Consider the following 10,251-nt stretch of genomic DNA (forward strand, 5'->3'; position numbering starts at 1 on the left):
GAAAGCAATTTAAAAAAACAGTGAAAACAGTGAAAATAGGGGCTGTGAGACTCACCTGAGGTTCTTGTTAAGGGATTAATCGAGATTCGGGTTTTCTTGGTGTTGGCCTCGGAATCGAAGGTCTAGAATACGATTAAATAACAAGTATATATATTAAGATCAAGAAATAGGAGAATATAAGGGTTGGATAGTAGGTCTCATGGTTATATTCTCGGCTTACCTAGTAACAGGATCGGAGCTGGAAACAACGGATGCTTGGGAAAGGATTAGTGCAAGTTTGTAGTTCTTTGAAGTGTGTTTTGGGTGATAATTTAGGCTACAAATTTATAGGCAAACTCAAGGGAACACAATCCCTTGCTTTAGGGGATTAAAATCTTTTCATATCTAAATGTAATGATGATAAAGTATGGAAGTTATTATTATTTACTTAAGAGTGGAGTGGTGGATAAAAGATTTTGATTTGATTTGGACAGAACATGCAGGTCTGGGGTTGGTGAGAATAGGGTGGCTGACAGTTGACTTTTCATGTTACAGTGTGCTTTTTCAGGTACTTTTGTCAGTGTACAGTAAAAAGTGGAAAATCTCTGAAACACGCTACTGTTTCCTTTCGGGCGGGAGTAATCTCCTTAACTGGAGAATAGACCAAGTGTTCTGCGCGTATAACTTGGTGCGCATAGCTTTCTGCGTATAGGACATGTCTTTGCTGCGGGTAGGTGCGTAACCTTCTCGCAGTTAGGGACATTTGAGTTTCATTTGTAGATTCTCCAGGTGGTCTTGGTATTTCAACATAGTGATCAGTCATGTTGAAGTCAATTCCATCTTGGAGCTTCAGACAAACTAGCTCTCAACGTTCCCGCCATGCGGGTAGGTTAGTTCCCTTCCGCACGCGCATAAACGATGTAGGATGCACCCGCCTTAGCATCATGCGGGATGGTCAACCCATAGACAACATAATGTTTAAGTTACATGAAAACATAAAGCCAAATCATTCACGCATGGCGCATATAACATATGCTCACGCTGGTTCTTAACATGGTGCGCTCGCGCAGGTTGCACATAACAACTGCACGCGCTGACTAACATGGCGCGCTCGCGCAGGGCGCACATAACAAATGCACGCGCTTAATATTTACAATCACCTAATTATTAGGTTGATTACTTAGCTTATGGGTTTGGGAAATTACCGGTTGTCACACTCTTACAACCCGGATTAAGGGTTTAAAGATTTGTACCACCGAGCGGAGTCTTCGCTCGTGGAGAAGAGAGTTCTTCTTCATATCCGCCCGCGCCATCCCCATTGCAATGAAGTTCAAGAATGGCCAGGCGCTTCCGAGCCTTCACGCCTCCAACTACGAGGAGGCGGAATGGTTCTCGAAGATATCCCGGGTCCAATCCCCGGTTTTCCGATTTCCGGAATCCGGGATGGTGATGGTGGGGATGAGCCGGGTGTGGAAGGCGGCGAATGCGCAGAAGGTTCCGATCGTCCTCGAATACGGTTCGAACTCTGTCCCTTACGGTATGTTTCGTTTCTTTTTGTTGACTTTGAATTTTTCTAACTTTCCTGTTTATTTCAGAGGGGAACGATCTTCAGTCGCTTCTGCACCCGCGGGAGGAAGATGGTCCCGCACGGATGGGCACTCGTGCTCTGGACGAGAACGAGTTGCCCATCCTAGAACAAACTGCGGGTCGGTTTGTGGAGGTCTATCCGCCGGGCCAAGAGATCCTGAGCCACCGACGGCCAGGTAAGCCTATCTTCTACCCTCAACCCCTCAATGCTGTGCCTGCTGCTGGAATTCTTGACATTTCTTCCTCTGAGGAATCCGCAGAAGGTCCTCCGTTGGTGCGGAAGAAAAAGGCTGCCGTCGGGAAGGGCAAAGAAAAGGTGGCATCCACAGCCGATCCGGTTGTCCTATCTGACTCCGAGTCAGATAGTGGAGAGGTGGCGGGGAACCCCGTCGTTGAGGAGACCGCTGTTCCGGAGGCAACTGTTACCTCCGGAGTACCAACGACAGTGACTGGCGTCAAGAGGCCGGCTCCATCGGGTTCGTCCCCGCCCGTCCGTACGTTCAAGCTCAAGAAAACCCGTAAGTACAAACTTCATTTCTATCTTCGTAGATTTATTGCTTCAAATAAATTTTTCTAACACTTTCTTGCTTGTGCAGGCGTGGATGTTGACGCATTCCAGGGTGGAGCTGGAGCAAGTATTCCTTCGCCAATGACGGTAGGCCCGGTCAGCCTACCTGAGGCATCGACCCAGGCCTCTGCGCCTGCTTCCGCTGGTTCAGTTGCTCCCTCTGAGCAGACTGTTCCAGCTGAGATGACGTCGCCGCCGGCCGTGAGTGCGATTTTTACAGCATCCTTCACGGAGCCGGCGGTTGCTGCTGCTGCTGATGATGAGGCGGCGCCTCCACCGGCGACCACGGCGGCTGCCACCATGCCTGCGCCACCGGCACCGACAGCCGGACCATCAGGTACGCGCAGGGCTTCCCGCCGATCTTTGCCGCCTTCCCATCTGCCTGACCTGTTGGATGGATTTCCTTTAGGTTCAGGTGATGGGTTTGGCGGCTATCGGCCTGTCATTGACCCTACAGGTACGTAGGGTTCTTTTGTTCCTTGTACGTATTATTTCATCTTTTCCTAACTGCTTTGTTTCCTTTGCAGTGTCGGATTCCAATGAAGTGTATGTTCCAAGATGGAACATACGCCGAGGAACAACCCTTCGCACCCCTGTGGAGTGCGTGGACTGGGCTCGCCACGCTGCTCCTCATGGTGCGTTGGGGGAAGCCATGGCTAGCTACCAGGAGGGTAGGCTAACCAATGAGCTTCGGGTTCTCCAGGCCCGGACGCAGCCCCGCGTCGAGCTGCTTTGTCGTGAAAACGACAAGTTGAGAGCAGCTCGCGCCAAGGAAGCATCTGAAACGCGGGCTCTCCGGGAGGAGAACCGACAGCTGGCCACGGCTGTCGATGACAAGGAGAAGGCCTTCAAAGCCCTCGATGTTGAAGTCCAGGCGCGACTCGAGGCCCGCTCCAAGGCTGCCCAAGCTGTGAATGAACAGCTTCGGCTGGCCAAGGAGACTGCGCGAAACTCAACCGAGAGGGCTGCCAAGGCTGAAGCCGTTGCCGAGCCTTTGCGTATGGAGAATGAGGAGCTGAAAGGCAAATTAGAGGCTCTCCAACGCGCTCATGATGCCTTGGCAATGGAGGATGCCAAGAAGCTCCAGGAAATCCTGGACCAGAGGGGGGTGCTTGACCGGACTGAAAGGAAACTTAAGGGCGTCGAAGAGGCTGCCGCAAAGGAAGTTCAACTTGCCCATCTCGATAAAAGCGAAGCCGAACGCGCCTGCAAAGAAAGTCAAGCTACCCTCCAATGGCTTCTTCGAGAAGCGTTGCCTCAGGTATGCTTAACTCTGTCTTCACGCTCTTCTTTGAAGAGGCTCTAATTTTTTTTTTTTTTTTTTTTTTTTTTTTAGGCTGTGCGTCGGGTCTTTTCAGAGACCTCATACGATGATGCCATGAGCGCAGCCCTCAACGCTTCTCATGAGGATGGGGAAAGGGTCGGCTTCCTGCTTGGTCTAGGGTTTGCTGAGAAAGGCGTCCCGCCTTCCAACTTCCCTTTGTTCAGTGTAAATACCGAAGCCATTTATGACCAGGCAGTGAACCAATATGCCGTCTTCCCGCATCCAGTGGTGGAGAAGGTGGACGAAGTAGCCGCTGCTGATGATGGGTTAGCTGTCCTCAAAGCTTTTCTCGCACCACCCGGCTCTTCTGACGGAGCGGGGCCAAGTGGAGGCGGCCCTGAAGCTTGATCCTGAAGATCCCTTCCCACTGCTCAAGACTTGTATAAATTTATTCTTTTAGGCGGGTAGTTACCCAGCCATTGTTGTAATATTTGAATTCCAATGAAATAAAGAATGTGTTTGTCCTTTTCCTTGTTTTCTTTATGTATGTTCATACTTAGCAATTTCATTAGTACTTAGATAAGTTTAACTTTTTGACGTGGTAAATTATAAGTTTATTTCGCTTCCTCTTTCATGATTGTGCGGATAGAACCGTCACTTGCACTTAGTAGGATGGCTAAACTTATATTTATCCTGCGCGAAAGTTGACCTCATCTTTTCCTTTGAAATTTTCTAAGTGTTCAGAATAAGTTAACCTTTGAACGTGGTAGATGGTAAGTTGAAGTTTTGCCTCTTTATTCGTGATTGTGCGGTTAAGACCGTCACTTGCACTTACAAAGATAGCTACCTCTACTTACATCTGGCCTGCGTGTAGGTTTTCCTTAGAACTTTTTTAACATTTTTAGCGTGTGTTTATGCGGGTTTTGCCGCCTTCCACACGCAACGACTTACTTCTTCCCTCATTGATGCGGGAAGTTCATAAGTTAAAGGTAAGGTTATCAACACATTTTGAAAGGAGAATCATTTCCATTAGAAGTGGCTCTTAGGCCTTTTCTTTACAAGTTTGGAATTGATCTACATATAACATTTGCGTAATTGAGCTCCATTCCATGTTCTTGGGATGAGAGTGCCATCGAGCCTTTCGAGCCGATATGCGCCTTTTCCCAGAACTTCTTTGATAACGTATGGCCCTTCCCAGACCGGGGCCAGCTTTCCTGGGCGTTGTTGGTTCGAAGCCTCGTTGTTACGCAGTATGTAGTCTCCTTCACTGAAGTTGCAGAGTTTTACCCGCGTGTTGTAGTACTTTTGCATTTGTCGCTTGTAGTTCTCTTCACGCACGGCGGCTAAGTCTCTGCGTTCTTCGGTTAGCATAAGGTCTAACCGTCTTTCCGCATCATTGTCTTCTGGCTGGATCAAGACCCTTGGTGAGGGTAAACCGATTTCGACCGGGATCATGGCTTCAGTGCCATAAGTGAGACTGAACGGGGTTTCCCCCGTACTGGTCTTCTTCAGCGTTCTGTTTGCCCAAAGGACGTGCGGAAGCTCGTCCACCCAGCCGGATCTTTGTTCCAAGAGTCTTTTCTTTATGCCTTCGACGATGCTCTTGTTTGCTCTTTCCACCTCACCGTTACCTTGCGGGTGTGCCACTGAGGTAAAAGTGTGGGTGATTTGAAGTTCTTTCAGCCACTGCTGTAGCTTCTTGTCAGCAAAGTTGGTGCCGTTATCGCTCACCAAATTCTGTGGAAGTCCAAAACGACAAATAATAAATTCCCAAATAAACTTTTTGATATGTTTCGCTGTTGTTTGGGCTAAAGGTTTCGCTTCTATCCACTTGGTGAAGTAGTCGATGGCTACCACTAAGAACTGAACGTTTCCTGCTGCTGTAGGAAATGGGCCTGTTACATCGATGGCCCACTTCTGAAATGGCCACGAAGAAGTGACAGGAACAAGTTCATTCTTCGGTCGGTGCGTGTTGGGTGCGTAAAGCTGGCAAGACCTACATTTTCTGATGTATGCCAGTGCATCCATATGCATCCCTGGCCAAAAGTATCCAGCGTTGTTTAGTTGTTACACTTTGTAATTTTGGATTGTAGCTCGAAGAAATGTGATGCGAATTAGCAATATCTCTTAAACAAAGTACGGAGTATTGATTTTAATTATTTTGTGAATGAATGTATCATTATGTGTTACACATTATTTACTGTTGAGAAAATACTAACATGTATCGAGTTTGTTGAGTAATTGTGGAATTTGTTTCTCTGTGACATTTTATCTTTCTATGATTATGATATTGATTGTCAGAAATTTGGTAATTTTTGAACCGTAAATGTAATTTTTTCCTTTTCTTTTTCTATTTTTTTTATGTAACGTATGTGTTTACTAATGTTGTTTGTTCCTGCCAAGAGGATATGTTTTTCATTTTTGGCACTTTACAAGTTTGTATATTATGATGACATAAACCATTAAATGTATACACATCTCTATTTTGGATGTGGTTTGTTGTGTCTATGATTATGATGAATTGCATAACGAATATGTCGGCTTTCGTGATATTGATGGAAGTTAATCAATAAAAAGAGGAAGATATGTAATTTGATGGTTATGTAATTCACAGTGAGGAGTTTTGGTTTATGAAATGTGGTTTCATTTTATGTTATTTATTAAGCAATATGTTTTTGTTGTGAGCTTTGCTTGCATTTTAACAAAATATTTGAAGTGTGTGAATTACACTTTAGCAATTTCGGTTGAGAGTCATCGTGCATTAAAAGTTAAAACTTAACAATGTAATAGGTAATTAGATGGGTTTGAAGAAACTAGGAAGGTGTTGATTTTACATCTATAACTTAATGTTTATTATACTAAAATAAAAACGTTGAGCTCTAATGGTCGCTCACAAAAATATTATTTTTGTTCAGGCGAACTTGGGTTTGGCCAGGATGACTATTTTTATTCAGGCAAGCATAGGTCTTGTCCGGAATGGCTTTGGGTTGGGACAGGTTTAGCTTGGCTCTTGCCACAACGCGCACCGGTCAAGATGCTAGTTTAAATAAAAAGGGATAAAAGAATGCATCAAAAGTAATTTTGCTTACATCTGAAGATCGCTTTTACATCGAATTCCACCATGTCCTTGGTCTTTTTCATACATATTTACAACACAAAACAAACACATATCGACATTGCCCTTACGTCATATGCATTAGAATATCATACCACCACTTTTTGAAAAGTGAAAAAATCTTTTTGGAATATTTAAGTTTTTGCGTCATGCATTAAAATAAGATTATATAAAAATGTAAATAATCCTTATGTTGACTTGTTTGTTAGTCTATTAGCCTTAATACCGTCCTAACATTTTGATCTCTCTCTATCTATGCACACCACTTGTTATATGCATTTAGTTCCTAATGACGAAGCTTGGACGAAAACGTGTGTATTTTGTTGTATTAGAATACCAAGCAAACCACAATTACCATCAGTATTGAATGTGTGTTTCGATCAAAAACTATGTTCGCCTTTCAGATTTCACGAGTCACGTCTCGCATCTTGCAAGTACTTTGCTGTTATTTGATAAAATTTTGTTGATTTTTAAAATAATATATATATGTATATTATATATATATATATATATAGGTTTGATACTCATAATAAGGGTAACAATTAGGTCTTTGTATGTCAATGTTGATTTAGCCAATTAGATTTAAAGACTTAAGATAATAAAAAGCGGATATAACTATGCAATTTTAGGTCCAATTAACCTGGCACCTATGTCCATATGCAAGTTGTGTACTACTGGTGTTAACACAAGCTCCAAAGTTGAGACATACAAAGGCCTCTTGTGGATAAACTTTTTTTTTTTAACAGCCAATATATTATTTACAAATTACCTTAGCGGAATCAAACATCTGATCATCATTTTGAAAGTAAACCACATTTGTCATTACATCAAATGGTGAGGGGTCTTGTAGAAGACCTCTCGCTTGATAAAAGTCTCACATGTCTTATACAAGTGGCAATTATTGATTGACATGAAAATGATTAAGTTTTCCCAATTGATTAAGAGGTTGTGCTTGAATTCACACATCTTATATTATTTTGGTGTGTCTGGATTATGGGTGCCTATATAGGTTGTGTTTGAGTTTATCAATTTCAACCTGCCATTTCAATACGATGGCAACCCCTAGTGCCTTACGCGTCCTAATATACCCCTTTGCATGTAACATCCAACTTTTTGTTAAATAATAAATGACGGAAAGTTTTGTTATTTAACTGTGTGTCGTTAAGTTAGTCTTGTGTTAAGTGTTTGAGAGTTGGAAGTGGGAGTGAGTGGTGGGACCCATGAAACCTCTATATATAAGCCAACCACTTCTTCCTTTTCTTTTCCTTTCTCATCTAAACACACACGAACACACACACTCAAGAAACACACACATACTCTCTCTAGCACTCGGATTTCAAATCCAAGACAAAGAAGGGTGGAATCTCGTGTTCAACATCGTCAAGAAACAAGAATCATGTCCAGATCTGAACTTGAACCCGCAAGCAAAAGGTGGGTTTTAGTTTAAAATGGTGAAGTTTTGTGATTAGAATCGGCATGCAAACAGTTATAATGATAGATCGGGTTGTGAAATGTAAGAAAAATATAAACTTGGTAAGTTGTAACCTCTCGGGTGCACTTTGTGATAAAAAGGTGGTGTTTGAACTTTGAGAGATGGGTTCAGGATCAGGTGCATGGGGTCAGAATGTGTCGAAAGTTGGGAAAGAGTAAAATCGGGTCCTAAGGAAGAGCCACAAAGTAAAATGGCTTTAAAATGGTAAAAGCGAAGAAAGGTAGTCTTTTCGCTTCGCTCAGCCATGAGAAGCGAAACAGGAATTTCGCTTCACTTAGCCATGAGAAGCGAAACAGGCATTTCGCTTCGCTTAGCCATGTGAAGCGAAACGCTCCCATGCGAAGCGAAACGCTTCCATGCGAAGCGAAACAGTCCCATGCGAAGCGAAATTCTTCCATGCGAAGCGAAATTCTTCCATGCGAAATTTTATAAAATTCATTTTCTAATGCATTTTTGTTAAAGGACTGTTAATGAAAATAAAATTTTCTGATGCATTTTTGTCAACCCCAGCCAGGGGCGCTGCCCCTTGGACCCTGCTAGGGGCTGCCGCCCATAGACCCCGCTACCAGGGGCGCTGCCCCCGGACCCCCGTTGGTTGAAGGTGTCATTGACTTAGATATAAGAAGTAGTAGTAATGGATATTTGACACTCGTAATGCGTTATACAGTTAGCCATGCACAACTAAAAGAAGGGCATAACTATTAACGGCGAGAGAAACCGACTTCAGGTGAGTTTCTAGCCCCCTGTATCCGTTATGTTTTGGGGCTGCGTGCATACTCCTTTGTGATAGTTGCTAATACACTTAACTTAAGTGGTAAGTGTATGATATCTGTATGTTACATGATTGTGTTTATGAATGTTTATATGAATGAATGTGTCATAAGTATGACTAAATATTGAATGTTATTACAGAATGTTTATACGAATGAATATGTATATATATGTATATACATGACCAAAAGATATGTAAAGTATGCATGAATGAAAATGAATGTATGAACGAGTGACGTGACATGTAGGGTTATTGGAGACAGAAGGGACCAGACCCTGATAATATATGAGACAGAAGGGACCAGACCCTGTGATGGTAGAGATGGAATAGCCTATGGTAAATTACGAGGCTTTATGAAAGAAAGTAGGTAAGCGTGTATGCATGTATATAAAGTGTGTATGAAAGAAGTAAGAGTAAATAAGGTATGAATACGTATCTTCGGATGCGTATGAGTAAATATATGAATGTATTGTATGTTAAATGATTAACTAGAACTCACTCAGCGTAGCTGACTTTTAGTATGCATGCAGGCAAATAGATTGAGGCAGCTGGCTTGAGGAGGGACACATGGCATGGACAGAAGAGATTGGCATCCATGATGAAGTATCAAGACTATTTTATGTTATGTTATGAAAAGACAATTCGTATGTTAAGACAAAAATGAATGTTTGTAATGTGATGTTTGATGTTTTAAATTATTCCGCAAAAGTTTAAATTAACTCTGATTTTAGAACTGTGTTTATGAGTAAATCCAACACCAAAGTAGGGCTACCGGGAACGGGGCCTTACATTGCAAACTTAACATATACGACTGTAAATCCAAGATCATGTGCACTTTAATACTCTCAAGAGTATCTTTAGCTAGATCAATGGCACATTAGATTGCAGGCTACCACTTTATCTGTAGGACTGTAGGCGGCTTCATTATGTGTCTACTACCTCTCATCTTTTAATATTTTAATGTTGATTTAGGAGTTTGTCGAGATACTTGTCATTTGACTTCTGACTATTGTGTGTTCTTAGGATATTACTTATTATTTTGAGTCCATAACGCCAATCTAGTATGTCCGGATGGAGTGTCGACGCTGAATTGTAGGATATCCAACATAATGGTGTATGCGCGCCATCATTTGGTGTCCCTCACCGACCAGCCAACGGCCAAAGATAGCAATCTATCTATATAATAAAAGAATGGGTTTTTCAACAATGTCCATTTTTATAGTTAACTAGCTCTCTTCAAAGTGTCACATGGCAATTCCTAATTTTTTTAATTATTTTAATAATTCCAATTCAAAATCAATATCGCGCTATCATGTTAACATTAAGTTTTATCACCACCCAACTGATAGGTTCTAACCCTAGCAGTCATCATCTATCTATTGCATCCAATCCATAAAAATTCTAGGTAACTATCAAACCTTTGTAATCTGATTCACATATTCAATTGTCTCACCTAAACAGATTCAATCGTATT

This window comes from Bidens hawaiensis, unplaced genomic scaffold (assembly GCF_021521415.1).
Source record: "Bidens hawaiensis isolate Kalapana, Puna unplaced genomic scaffold, B.hawaiensis_p1.1 tig00031419_1, whole genome shotgun sequence".
Classification (NCBI taxonomy): domain Eukaryota; kingdom Viridiplantae; phylum Streptophyta; class Magnoliopsida; order Asterales; family Asteraceae; genus Bidens; species Bidens hawaiensis.